This window comes from Scyliorhinus torazame, chromosome 18 (assembly GCF_047496885.1).
Source record: "Scyliorhinus torazame isolate Kashiwa2021f chromosome 18, sScyTor2.1, whole genome shotgun sequence".
NCBI lineage: Eukaryota > Metazoa > Chordata > Chondrichthyes > Carcharhiniformes > Scyliorhinidae > Scyliorhinus > Scyliorhinus torazame.
Window position 1 is genome coordinate 131763091 of NC_092724.1, and position 14899 is coordinate 131777989.

The 14899-nt window shown below is 47.5% G+C and overlaps 1 protein-coding gene across 32 annotated transcripts in view; it reads left to right on the top strand.

Moving 5' to 3' along the window:
* rbfox3a (RNA binding fox-1 homolog 3a) overlaps window positions 1-14899 on the top strand; it is a 1900245-nt gene that overhangs the window by 1837654 nt on the left and 47692 nt on the right. The window lies entirely within an intron of this gene.

Here is a 14899-nt window from a genome sequence, read left to right on the forward strand (position 1 = left end):
TTATTCCCAGAGAAAAGCTGTGCGACTCATTACAGATTTAATTATGCCAAGTTTCTTCTGTTGCCACAAGGCTTCATAAGGAACAGAACTTCCCTCCACATTCACAAAGCAAACAATGGCCAGAGGCAAGGGTTCCTAACTATCTTGGTGTTTCTAACCCTCAGGCTGAAGTGGGATCCAGTGTAGAGGTGGTAGCCAGCATGCTGACTGAGAAGTTGGCCTGCTGAATTCCATGTGGAGATACGTGATGATCAGCTGTCTTGCTCAGAGAGCTCCAGGCCTGAACATGAAAGGGCAGCCTGGGAATACCAAAGGCAGATTTCCCATTGGCACGGGCCAAGCAGATACCAAAAAGAGGAACTGGTGGTGGAGCTCCATGCTACGACATGCCATCATACAGATGACACAAACTCTGGCAATGCCAGTGCTGGAGGAGACAAGCTGGTGCGATTCCCATGTCCCCAGGATCATCACCTGAAGATTTTGAAGGCTAGTGCGTTGACTCATAAGTCCAGTCTTCCATTTGGCGTGTAAACCTTCTCCTTCAGGTGGAAGCAAATAATTCCATGGCTCTACTTCTAAAGAAATTCTCCTGCTGCCCTGGCCACCATTTCTCCCTGAAGCAACATCCCAAAAATTGAGATTATCTAGTTGTCTTTTTAATTGCTGATTACTGGACCTTGCTTTTTTTGCAAATATGCTGCTGCATTTCCCTATGTTACAGCAGTGACCACACTTCAAAACAACGGCGATTTATCAGCTGTACGGCACTTTGGTACATCCTGAAGTGATGCAAGGTCCCATTTAAATGCAAGATTTTACCACCAAGTCAGACATTGAGGGAAGTAGCTGAAGGCAGAGGAGAAAATAGCTGGGAAGAGGTAGTACAAGGCAGAGCTATCTGGGGAGTTCTGGGAGCATTACTTATAGAGTAGTTAATGCATTAGGTCTAGCTGATGCCTGTAAGAAGAATTTGGAATGGAAAATCAAAGAATCCAGCGATGGGAATTTAAAGTGCTCATCTTATCAGCTGACTGAAGGAGTTATGCAAATTCTGTGAATCAAGGCAGGCTGGCAACAAAATCTGCTCGTACAAGTGAGCTGGTTCCCGCAGGATGTGTATATGGAATTATTCACGTGTGAAATATTTCACTCTTTGTTTAAATTGCTTTTAATCTACATGATTGTATTGCAGAAATAGATTCGACTTTGTGTAGCCGGTTAGACGTTTGAGATACCAATGCGTTAAACTGGATTTAATGTTTGGATCAGTCACCTCAGCTCATGCAAGCTGAACTCAAAGCAGCATGCCCACTGCAAAATGCACTGGCACATAAATCCAAATCCCACACAAGGGGTTATATTTAGTGGAGGCTGCAGGGCTCTCACACGCCAATTGGGAGACCAACGAAACCATCTTTTAGGGAAGGTTCACAGCACCTTGTGCCATTCAGGCACTTAAGCGGACAGTTGCATATTTCCTCTGGTCTAAGGACCCCTGGGACTGAAGTCCTGCCCAGCAAGTGCTTCTGGCCAATCAGAGGCTGGCAGTTCTACTGAATGGCAACGCCACCAGGGAGGCAGTAGCTGCTGCCAGTACAACACCCACTTGAGGCCCAGACCATCGCTGGAATCCAGGCCACAGGGGAGTGACGGCAGGAGGGGGAGGGGAGAGTCATCTGCAAGGACAGTGGTTTGGCCATAAGTGGGCCCCGACTTTGCGATGCCCGGTTCCTTGATTGGGTGCCAAGAGACCCCACCCCCACCCGGAACCCACGGGCAACCTATCACGGATTTGCTTGTCGTGCTCCCGAACCCAGCAGTCACAGAATGAGGATTGGATTTTGTTTATTCTCACGTGTACCGAGGTGCAGTGAAAAGTATTTGTCTGCAAGCAGCTCAACAAATGATGAAGTACATGAAAATTAAAGGAAATACATAAAAGGGCAACACAAGGTACACAATGTAACGACATAAACACCGACATCGGGTGAAGCATACAGGGGTGTAGTGTTAATCAGGTCAGTCCATAAGAGGGTCGTTTAGGAGTCTGGTAACTGCGGGGAAGCTGTTTTTGAGCCTGTTCGTGCGTGTTCTCAGACTTTTTTATCTCCTGCCCGATGGAAGAAGTTGGAAGAGTGAGTAAGCCGGGTGGGAGGAGTCTTTGATTATGCTGCCCGCTTTCCCCAGGCAGAGGGAGTCAATGGATGGGAGGCAGGTTCGTGTGATGGACTGGGCTGGACATTGATGGGCATTAATTGTTCACTTGAGGGACTCAATTGCTTGTAGGGCAGAGTGCCGTCCATGGGCCTTCCTGGCATAGACTTCATCAGGTGAAGGCGGGACGGAGTGGGGTCCCCGTCCGCCATCCTTCTGCCTGATTAAATATACCCTCCACCCCCAAACCCAACACAGGGAAGGGCAATAAATTCCGCCCAAAATTACTAATGGCAACCTTTAACTAATACTAAGAAATAATTGATTCCTTAAAGTGATTCTAATACTAAATATAGACAATCAGTGTCCAATTCCTGCTTCTATCCTAGTCACCTCCATCAGACAAAAAGAAAGTTCTCAACATTTGCTGAAGAAAACCGATTAAAGCCAAATAACGGGCAGAATGTTCCAGTCCCACCGATGGCAACCCCCTGCTGTGGGTTCTCCGGCGGCGGAGGGCGCAAACAACAGGAAACCCCGTTAACAGCGGCGGGTCTGGAAGATCCCACGACTGGCCAATGGCGGGCCACTTCCGCCGTTGCAAAACATGTCGTGGGGACGGGGTGGAAAATCTGGCCCAACATGCTTGACTGTTAAATGACCTTTGCAATGCAGGGCATTTAGGGATGGGTAATGAATGCTGGCCCAGCCATTGGCACCTACATCCCATGAATGAATTTCAAAAATAAAATGTAAAAACTCATGTACTGGTGAAATGGCCTCCTTTGTGCTAAAACTTTGACGAGCAAGTTACCCGGTGGAATATGCAATTAGCTAAAAGTAAAAGAATGATTTATCTGCAGTTTATAGGGTTATTTTCTGAATAGAGACCCTATTATAAAATAAAATATTTTACTCCGTTTCAGAAGACACAATCGAATGATCTCAGTGGGATTGATGAACTTTTCACCTTTTGAAATATGACTTCAGGAATATACATTGTAGGTTAACTTTTAAAAGGAGAGATTTTAATGGTTCAGATATATAAATCTTTCAACATGGGAAGACATATTTATAAAGCTGTAAAAAAAAAAGGGCTAATGGTGATTTGAAGTTTTACAAATAAGAGGCACAGAATACAGAAGCAAAGAAGTGATGGTTCACCTACATAGATCACTGAAGGAAAAATTCATTACAAGGGTTTTGTGGGCGGTCCAGAGAAGGTTCGCCTGGTTGCTCCTGGATCTGGAGGGACTTTCTTGTGAAGAGAGGTTGTGTCAGCGGGGCCTGTACTTTTAGGCTCCACCCTTCATGCTCAGCCCCTTCAGGCCCAGCTTTCCTTCAGCGCCATCCCCTTTCAGGCCCCACCTCTTGGCAGTGTCAACCTTGCACTGCCAGGGTGACACTGCCACGGTGCTCAGGCTCTGCCCTGTTCCCAATCACCCAGGTTGGCACTGCAAGGGCGCTCAGACATGCCATGCTCCCAACCACCCTATGTCCTCAGAGGTTCCTGACGTGGTCATCTCATCTGGTCTCCGGATGATGGACGATTCCCGCCAGTTTCACGTTGCGCTGGCAGCTGGGAGAATATCAGGAGGTAAGAGAATTCAGCTAAAGCTGATTTTGAATATGTTATATATATAGCGGGCCGGGAGCACAGTGCACTGTTCAGCACACAGCGCAAATCCCATATGGGGCCTCGCCCTCTATTAACTTAACATAACGGGATTTGTGCCGGGTGCAATACGGCCAGAAAACTGCCCCTATTGCATTTATCCAGTTCTCAGTAAATAGGAAAAGATGTGCTGCTCTCAAAAATCCTGTCAAACATAAGCATTCTGCTCACTTATTAAGCATCTCTTGTAACATACCACCATGACACTGGGATGCCAAGTTGTGTCGCACATTTTTCACGGGGCTGGGAGTTGCGTTAAGAGCTGGTGTGGTGACCTGACCAAGGTATTCACAGAATCCCTACAATGCAGAAGGAGGCCACTCGGCCCATCAAGTCTGCACCAACCCTCTGAAGAAACACTCCACTCAAGTCCACTTCCCCGCCCTTAACCTACACATCCCTGGGAACTAAGGGACAATTTAGCATGGCCAATCAACCAATGCACATCTTATGAAAGCCATTAAAAGGTTTCTCAGTGGGATCAGCAGCCATGGATGCAAGGATGGCTTTGTTTTCTGAAGATCTATCAGCACCGTATTTATGATCCTTTCAAGCAATGCAGGCACTTTAGAGTGTCACATATTGAAGGCATCATATGCCTGCTTCTTGGATGTGCATTGTAAATGTTTCCCTGATCAGAGCCTTTCCCTTTGCGAAGGGTCCTGGGGGCTCATATGAAAATGTCTGGTATGTACATGGCCTCTGCTACGTTTCACTCTTGGAAACACTGACATCTACTGAAAGATCTGTACCCTATCCAACTGAAGGCTCCTTTCTGTAATGAGTGTGTAACATACTCAATCCTGGGCAGTGTAGGCCCTTCAGCCCATTGAGTCTGCTCCACCATACAATAAGATCATAGCTGATTCTCTTTCCACTGGCAGTGCACCCATGGAGGGGCTTCAATGGGAAATCCCATTGACAAGCAGCAGAAAGAGAGAATCCTGCTGCCAACGACCAGTGCAGCGCCGATAAGCACGTGGCTGGGGGACCGCATAATCCAGCCCCTCAACTCCACTTTCCTGCCTGCCCCCATTAACCCTCATCTCCCTTGCTGATCAAAAATCTGTCTAACTCAGTCTTGAATATATTGAACAGCCTAGCCACAGTCCTCTCTGAGGAAGAAAACTCCAAACACTAATAAGCCTCAGAGAAGGAATTCCTCCTCACCTTGGTCTTAAATGTGCGATCCCTTGTTTTTAAACTGAGCCGCTGTTCAGGATTCCCCCACAAGAAGAAATATCCCCCCCAGCATCTCCCCGTCACACCCCTCAGAATCTTGTGTTTCAATAAGAACACCTCTCATTCTTCTACACTTCAATATGAGAGTTGCCCGACCTGCTCAAGATTTCCTCATAAGACAACCCCTTCAGCCCAGGAATCAGCCCAGTGAACCTCATCTGAACTGCCTCTAATGCAACTACATCCCTCCTTACGAAGACCAGAATTGTACACAGTACACAGTATGTGCAGTCTAATCAATGCCCCAGACAGCTGGAAGTTCCTTTATCATTACTTGCTGTACCTGCATGTTGACTTCTTGTGATTATGTACGGAATATGCATTTAATTAGAACAAACAACATGGGCGAGATTCTCCGACCCCCCGCCGGGTCGGAGAATCGCCGGGGGCTGGTGTGAATCCCGCCCCCGCCGGTTGCCGAAGTCTCCGGCACTGGAGATTCGGCGGGGGCGGGTTGGTATCGCGCCGCGCCGGTTGGCGGGCCCCCCCCCGCGATTCTCCGGCCCGGATGGGCCGAAGTCCCGCCGCTAAAATGCCTGTCCCGCCGGCGTAAATTAAACCACCTACCTTACCGGCGGGACAAGGCGGCGCGGGCGGGCTCCGGGGTCCTGGGGGAGGCGCGGGGCGATCTGGCCCCAGGGGGTGCCCCCACGGTGGCCTGGCCCGCGATCGGGGCCCACCGATCCGCGGGCGGGCCTGTGCCGTGCGGGCACTCTTTCCCTTCCGCCTCCACCACGGTCTCCACCATGGTGGAGGCGGAAGAAACTCCCTCCACTGCGCAGGCGCGGGAATGCCGTCAGCGGCCGCTGCCGCTCCTGCGCATGCGCTGCCCGGAGATATCATTTCCGCGCCAGCTGGCGGGGCACCAAAGGCCTTTTCCGCCAGCTGGCGGGGCGGAAATTCGTCCGGCGCGGGCCTAGCCCCTCAATGTTGGGGCTCGGCCCCCAAAGATGCGGAGCATTCCGCACCTTTGGGGCGGCGCGATGCCCATCTGATTTGCGCCGTTTTGGGCGCCAGTCGGCGGACATCGCGCCGTTTCCGGAGAATTTTGGCCCATATGTTTTTTTTAAACGGGATAAGGTCCAAAAAGCAGCATTTAGGGAGTTTGGAAGTAAGTTGAAAAATAGGACCTCAAAGGTAGTACTCTCAGAATTACCATCAGAGCCATGTGCTAGTCGGAGTAGAAATAGCAGGATAAATCATATGAAAATGTGGCTGAAGAGATGGTGCAAGGAAGGAGGGTTTCAGATTTCTGGGGCATTGGCACCAGTTCTGGGGGAAGTGGGACCAGTACAAACTGGACGGGTTGCACCTGGCAGGACCAGCACTCATGTCCTCGGGGAAGATTTGCTAGAGTAGTTGGGGAGGGTTTAAACTAAATGGCAGGGGGATGGGGACCTATGCAAGGAGTCAGAGGTGGAGGAAACACGAACAAGAACAAAAGACAGAAAGGGGAACAACAAAAATGACGGGCAGAGAAAACAAGGGCCAGAATCAAACAGGATCACAGTGAACAATAATGGGAACAGGACACGGAATGTTAAAAAGACAAGCCTTCATGTGTGGAGCATTCGCAATAAAGTGGATCAATTAATTGCACAAATAGATGTAAACAGAAATTATATAGTCGGGAATGCGGAGACATTGTGCAGGGTGAACAGGGATGGGAATTAAACATCCAGGGGTATTCATTATTTAGGAAGGACAGACAAAATGGAAAAGGCGGTGAGGCTGCACTGCTGCTTACTGAAGAGGAAATTAACAAAGCGAAAATTGCTGCCATATCCTGAGGAAGAATATTAGCTCCGATAATTTGGAATCTATGTGTGTAGAGCTGAGAAACATCAAAGAGTTAAAAAGGTTAGTGGGGTTCGTATTTCGACCCCCAAACTGCTGTGGTGATGTTGGGAATGGCATTAAAACAGGAAATTAGGGATGGATGAGATAAAGGAACATCTGTTATTATGCGTGACTTTAATCTGCATATAGATTGGGCAAATCAAATTAGTAACAGTACGGTAGAGGAGGAATTCCTGGAGTGTATACCACATGGTTTTCTGGACCAATATGTTGAGGAACCAACTAGATAACAGGCCATCCTAGACTGGGAATTGCGTAATGAGAAAGGAATAATTGTCAATCTAGTTGTACAAGGCCCCTTGGGATGAGCGACCATAATATAGATTTCTTCATCAAGATGGAGAGTGACGTAATTGATTCTGAAACTAGGATCCGGAATCTAAATAAAGGAAATAATGATGGAATGAGGTGCCATTTAAAGGGATACCTGTGCCCCCAAAGCGACCCCTGACATCCCCCAAACCCCAACACACTTTAGGAGGATCCCAGGCCTCCCCACAACACCGCGCAAGGCACCCCCCGGCCTCATCGCACCCTCACAGTAAATGCCAACCTGGCAGTGCCCTGCCAACTGGAAGTGCCACCTGGGAACCTTGGGAGTGCCATTCTGGCACCCATGTGGCATTGCCAGGGCACCTGGCACTGCCAACATTCCCAGGTGGCTCCAGAAGTGCCAGGCAACCACCCTGCTCAAAGAGCATGCACGGGGGGGCCTCCAGTAACCTGGGAGACCCCCATGAGTGCCTTTCCATCTGGTCCTTGATTGTGACCAGTACTGAACGGTGCTTGCCCATCGGGCCCCACGCCTCGGGTACCTCAGGAATCTACACATTAAAGTTTAATATGCTGATTTTCTAACAAGTGACCCCGCCCACAATGACCAGGATTTACATCGTAATGTCTCGTAAGATCGTGTTCGATCTCATAAGATGTTGTGAACCGGGTAGATCCCAGAAGCGGAGTCTCCCGGTTTTTATCAGTCACGTTGGACCGCAGAAAGCTGCTTTTCAGGTGGAGGGTGCCACTAAATTGCACCCTGAGTGTTAACGGCGGGACTGAATTGCGTGTAATCACGTCCCCGTTGGGGGTGCTATTCGTGGATCAATTAATGACATGCTAATGGGCCAGCACACTGATGCAAATTCCAAGCAATTCCCAGCCCAGCCGGCATTCTAACTGCTCGGGCCAGAATTAGCGCCGTGGAGCCTGGCAGCTGGAGCTGTTTTTAAGCACTCCATTTACCAACACTCACTGCAGCCACCAAGGTGGCTCGGAGAAGTTCAGGAGGCCAAAGTAGACCCACAGCTCCATGCTAGTGAGGAGCGGAAGGACACTCTCATCCCCCGCATGGGCCGCAGACTCGTGCTTGCCCCCCGAACACTGCCTAGGAGATGGTGGCACTCAGCAGAGTGAGCAGCCAGGAGCCTGTAAGTAGCACCAAAGGAGTGCGTTTAAAAGACAGACTGCAACAATGATGGTCTGAGCCAGGTCACCTTGATTCCGAGGGGGACACCGAGTCCATGGACCTGGCTCCAAGTCACTACCCGCTACTGCCCCTGGCCCGGGCAGCCATCCCCCAGGAAGCCCAACATTTTTTTAGTGCTGTTTCAGCTTCCTGTTCCCCCTGTGCAGCCATGGCACCCAATCCACATTTATAAATATTTGCAGTAATTCACGTCCGCGAGACTTCAGAGCAATGCGGACGTGCGGGGCATACTGTATCCAACCCACTAATCATATTTAAATGATTGCAAATATCGGTTTTTCATGCCGCTACTGACATGGGGCGCAAACCTCATTATTGCCACCAGCGAGAGTGTAGCATGGCTCCCGAATCGGCGGCAGGCGCAGTCCCCAATATTGGACAGATGGTTAATTTTCGCCCAATCACGGTTTGTGTTTGCGGCGTCGCGAGGCGGAGAATTTTGCCCAACCTTCCAGAAATGTTGGGAAACTCAGGGTTTAGTGAGAGGAAGGAACTCAGTATTAGTAGAGAAATGGTATTGGGGAAATTGATGGGATTGAAGGCAGATAAATCCCCAAGGCCTGATAATTTCCATCCCAGAGTACTTAAGGAAGTGGTCCTACAAATAGTGGGTACATTGGTGGTCATCTTCCAAGATTCTATAGATTCTGAAACAGTTCCCACAGATTGGAGGGTAGTTAAGGTAACCCAACTATTTAAAAAGGAAGTAGAGAGAAAACAAGGAATTATAGACCAGTCAGCTTGATGTCGGTAGATGGGAAAATGGCAGAGTCCACTATAAAATATTTAATTGCAGAGTATTTGGAAAATGGTGGCAGGATCAGACAGAGTCAACTTGGATTTACGAAAGGAAAATCATGCTTAACAAATCTATTAGAATTCTTCGGGTAGAGTTGACGAGGGGGGCCCAGTGGGTGTTGTTTTTTGGATTTTCAGAAGGCTTTTGACAAAGTCCCACAAAAGAGATTAATGTGTAAAATTAAACGGGATTGGATGTTGTGTGTTAAGATGGATAGAAAACAAATTGGCAGACAGGAAACAAAGAATAAACAGGTATTTTTGAAAATGCCGGGTAGTGACTAGTGGGGTACCGTAGGGTTCAGTGCAGGGACCGCAGCTTTTCACACTATAAATGATTTGGATGAGGGAACTAAATGTAAGATGTCCAAATTTGCTGATGACACAAAACTGGGTGGGAGGGTGAGCTGTGAGGAGGATGCAGAAATGCTTCAGTGTGATTGGACAAGTTAAGTGAATGGGTAAATGCATGGAAGATGCAGTATAATGTGGATAAATGTGATATTTCCACTATGGTAGCAAAAACGGAGTGCAAATATTATCTGAATAGCTATGGATTGAGGGGAATGTGCAATGAGACCTGGGTGCCCTTGTACACCAGTCGCTGAAAGTAAGCATGCAGGTGTAGCAGAAGGTGAAGACGACAAAGGGTATGTTGGTCTTCATAGCGAGAGCAAGAGGATTTTTGTAAAGGAGCAGGGGTGTCTTGCTCAATTATACAGGACCTTGGTGAGACCAAATCTGGAATATTTTTTGCAGGTTTGGTCTCCTTATCTGAGGAAGGATGTCTTTGCCATTAAGGGAGTGCTTTACCAGACTGATTCCTGGGATGGGACTAACGCATGAGGACTGGGGACACATTCCCCACAGCTACTAGACTCCTCAACGACTCTCCCTCGGACTGATCTGTTCCCTGTAGTAAACACTATTCATGACGCCCTATGCTGCTCTTGCTCATGTATTGCTTGTTTGCCCCTTGTTCCGCACTGTAAACAATCACTGTTTGTTGATGTACCATTTGTCATTGTACTCTGTCGAATATTCTTTTGCCTACTATGTACGTACTGTGTACGTTCCCTTGGCTGCAGAAAAATACTTTTCACTGTACTTCGGTACATGTAGCAATAAATATCAATCAATCAATCAATCAATCAAATTGAGTTGGTTAGGATTATAATTGGAGTTTAGAAGAATGAGGGGGGAGGGGATCTCATAGAACCCTATAACATTCTAACAGAAATGGACAGGGTAGATGCAGGAAAAATGTTTCTGACGGCAAGGGGTCACATTGTAAAGATATGGGGTAAACCATTTAGGACTGTGATGAGGAGAAATTTCTTCACCCAGAAAGTGGGGAGCCTGTGGAATTTGTTACCACAGAAAGCAGTTGAGGCCAAAACATTGTATTTTAAAAAGGATTTAGATGCTGTTCTTGGGGCTAAAGGGATCAAATGATATTGGGGAGAGAAAAAAGGGGGAAGCAGGTTGCTGAGTTGGATGATCATAATGAATGGCGGAGCAGGCTCGGTGGACCAAATGGCCTACTCCTGCTCCTTATTTTTCTATAACCTTAGGTCGCGGTCATGTTGCTTCTGATATCATTGTGTGGGTGGTACCACACTCAGTCCCACATTAACCCTGTATGTACCAGAATCTTTTTCTACATCTCCCCAGGTCTTTATATGAAGTTTACTTTTGGGTCTTACATCATTAGTCAGTCTCAAGCATTTACATTGTTATCACATTATTGCTATTACTATATTGTAACTACTATGATATTATCAGTACTCCATCTGCCCTCTTCAAGTCCTTGAATCTACAGGTTCAGGTGGTCTGGAGGCCTAAGGTAACCATTCCATATCTTGACCACCATTCTACTGGAAGAGTGATAGGCTCTGTTGGTTCTGGTTCTTGCTGTTGGCTTGGATGTTGGACTGGCAGTCGGGCATGCTTTGATTCTTTTCTTCCATTACTTCGTGTTGAACCGCAGTTTGTTATTTCAGCAGTTACTGCTGCTCTGAATCGTTTCTTGAGAAGTAGATGAACATTTTATTTGTCTCTTTGATGCTTCATCTTCATCCTCATCTTCCTTCTCCATGTAGGCTGTCCTGATGCCTTCTGTGGTTGAGGAAGTGTTCTTGTGGCGTATGCTCACCAGATCCTTATGCTACAACCATTTGTGCAGTTTATAGCATTTTGGTGCCCAAATGTGGTCCTAGAGGCCACCAGTTGGTTACTTTGATGAGATGTTGTTGTGCACCTTGGCTCATATCACTATTGATTTCCTCTGGTGGTCATTCCAATTAAAATCATAAAAACAATTCAAAAGAATGGATTTCTGATTTTACTGGAAGTAGGACGCAAGAAGACCTTGCCGTGGATCCAAAATAGATTCCAGCCTGAAGTCACAGATTGGAATTTTCTCGGTCTGATAGGGGGAAGAAAAGTATCGATACAAGTTGTCCTAAAAGATGTTTTAAAATAGAGTTTGCAATGTGAACACTGTTATTGTATGCTTGAGGCCATTCTCATTATTAAGAATGTTTGAACGCTTTGAATAGAAGCTTAGATCTAGAAAATCATGATGAGGCGGGGGGTACTTTTCAACTTACTCTCGGGAGAATAAATGCAGTGTTATGGGTCCAATGCACATGAATAGATATCAGATGATTTTCCTCTTCATTGGTACCAATGTCAGTTACTTGAGTCTACTGCCCCCACCCCCCACTCGCTCCCAGTTATTTCAGCCCCATGGTTTCTACCAAATATTCCTGCATTTGATATAACAGAATGAAGCTTCCCTATGCTCTAGCATAACAATTTATCTCGGCCTCCCCTTCCGTCAGAGGACGAACTCATACACAATCATACCGTGGTCACTTAAGTCAGATTGTCAAGAAAAACTTTGGCCCCATAGCCATTGAGCCCACCCAAACTCGTGTTCCTTTGGACACTAACGGGGATTTTCATTGTATCAGTCTGGGTTGAATTTGAACCCAGGTCCCAAAGATGAAAGGTCAGTGTATGGGCACCCCCACCTCCACCACGTTTTCCTATTTTTCATCTGACCCTTTTTGTTTCCACTGAATTGAAATGAACTATCATACGGTGGAAATAACTGTGATAATTGTAGAACAAGCTATATTTTAAATGACAGAACATGTAGCAGGATGTTGCTTTGCTGACCTCCAGTGTGTTGAGGTCTTCCATGCAAATGAAGGAAGATCATCCTCATCTTCTATTCATTAATCACCACTGAGTTCAGAATTAAACATGCTCGCGGGTACAGCACACAATGTCGAACCAATTGTATTTTTTTTTCCCTCGAGTGAATTAGAACTTATCAGTGAAAGCACACTCACTCCTGTCAGATGTCTCTCATTTTCCGTTGTGTTCTGTAAAGATAAACTGGAGTGCTGTGTGTCTAGGCTGAACGGAACGCTTTCATTAACATGCAGAGCCGGGATTTTGTTTCCTTCACTACACTCGGCAGTTATTATTGGTGTTTAATGACTGTTATGCCTGGAGCAGAGAATCCAAGTGACAGCACCTGGGCCATTTCCACGAAACCCAGGCAAAGTTCTCGTTGACTTTTTATTTCTTACTCGTCCATTACTTCTGTTTAATTTTATGAGCCTGAAGATTTGAAAGAGCTCCCCTTAGCATTGGCGGCTTAAAGAAACTGGATAATGGGTCGATTTTACACCTGGCATGTGTTTGTATGTTCCCGTGACGAGAGATATACACTCAGATTTAAAAAGTACAAACGTGGCATTGCTTCTCGGCCTTTGGGCTAAGATCAAGTGTGGATCAGGCCCCAAGATGTGGGGCGGGATTCTCCACACCCACGCCGAAGTGGCCGCGCCGTCGTGAACGCCGTCGAGGTTCACGACGGTGCGGAACGGCCCCGGTCCCGACCGATTCAGGCCCTGACAATGGGCCAGTATCGGGGCCGCGTCATCTACATGCGCCAGGCCTTGTCGCCCGCGTAAAAGCGGCGCCGCATAGATGACGCGGCCGGCGCCGCATAATGGGCGTCATGCGTGGTTGCCGTCCTCTCTAAGTCCGCCCCGCAAGAAGATGGGGGACAGATCTTGCGGGGCCACGGAAGGAAGGAGGTCCTCCTTCAGAGAGGACGGCCCGACGATCGGTGGGCACCGATCTCGGGCCACCCCACATTCCAGGTGAAGCCCGGTGCAAGATCCCCTCTCGCCCCCCCCCCACAGGCCGTCACGCACTGCCCACGACTGCAGCGACCAGGTGTGGACAGCGCCGGAGGGAACCCGCCGTTTTGGCCTGGCCGCTCGGCCCATCCGGGCCTCAGAATAGCGGGGGTGCCGGAGAATCGCCATTTTCAGTGTCTCCAGCGATTCTCCGGCCTGCGGCCCGCGAAACACGACCGGGCCGTTCCCGCCGCTTGTGAGAATCGCGGGAGGGTGTTGGACCGGCCCCGGAAATTTTGGCGGCCCAGGCGATTCTCCCAACCGGCGTGGGAGTGGAGAATCGCGCCCGTGGAGTGGTGTCTTTGCCTGTCAGCTTGGATCTGGTGTAACTCTCTTGTGGGGACTATAAATTGGATTCAATTTGAGTTGGTTTTTGGGGGCAAGCAATGAGATGGATTGAGGTTTGCCCTGTGCTTTGGCTTTCTGATTCTGAGAAAGAAATAAAAAAACATTTTAAAAACACTCAAAAGCCTAGATCACTTGACTCTGAAAAATGGCTCATTCACAAAGGGGTATCCGATCATGTTCCAAGAAGATAAGTTTGTAAGTCCTTTGAATGGTTATGTTGGTTGCCAGATGCTTTCTTTGCTGGATTATTGCCAGCCCCAATGGCAGATGGGTGGTAAAACTAGAGTAAGCAGGAGGTACATTGAACCTGCCTATTTTTTTACCATCTCTGTTACTTCTTGTCTTCCGCCTAAAGGAAGTGAAATTTATGTTTTGTTTCGAAACCTCCTGTTAAAGGCCTTGCTAATGAGCTTGCTGAAAAGGCTAGAATTCATCTTTGCTGCTGCATCAGAGTTAATTCATCTGTGAAACTGCTAAACTTGGCAATAAAGTATCTTCAACCAGCAACTGTTACATTTACTGGTTCAGTATTGGTGGAGGCAGCAAAAAGATAGCTAAGGAAGGTCAACGGCACCAGGGATTAATCACTCTAAGCCATCAATGAGGGTTGTTGCACTTACTGGCACTTGTAACAACGGCATCACAGAGGGCAGAGTACTTTAAATGAATGAACAGCAAAATGCTTAAAACTTTAATGTTGTGCACAAATTATATTTCATTCTGCCTCACTCTGTAGCATCAATGCAAACTACATAAGCAGATGATATACATTTACCACTTCAATCGTAGTTACTCACCCCCAGTCTCAAATCCATAGACCTCCCTGCCTGCCACCTTTGGCTGGGTGCAAAGTTTGGAGTCTTGTTGCGTTGCTCAGCCCAGAACTCAGTGTTTATCCCACCCAAATTTTCTTTATCACTGCAACCACTTTCTTTCATTTCCTTTATGCACTCATCTGCCTTCAGAATCCATAAAATCCCTGCAATGTAGAAGGAAGCTATTCGACCCATCGAACCTGCACCAAAACTCTGATTCATACCTTTATTATCTCAGGGTAACTTTCTCTTACTGGTCTTCACTATTCACAAAATAAAACTCATCCAGTACACC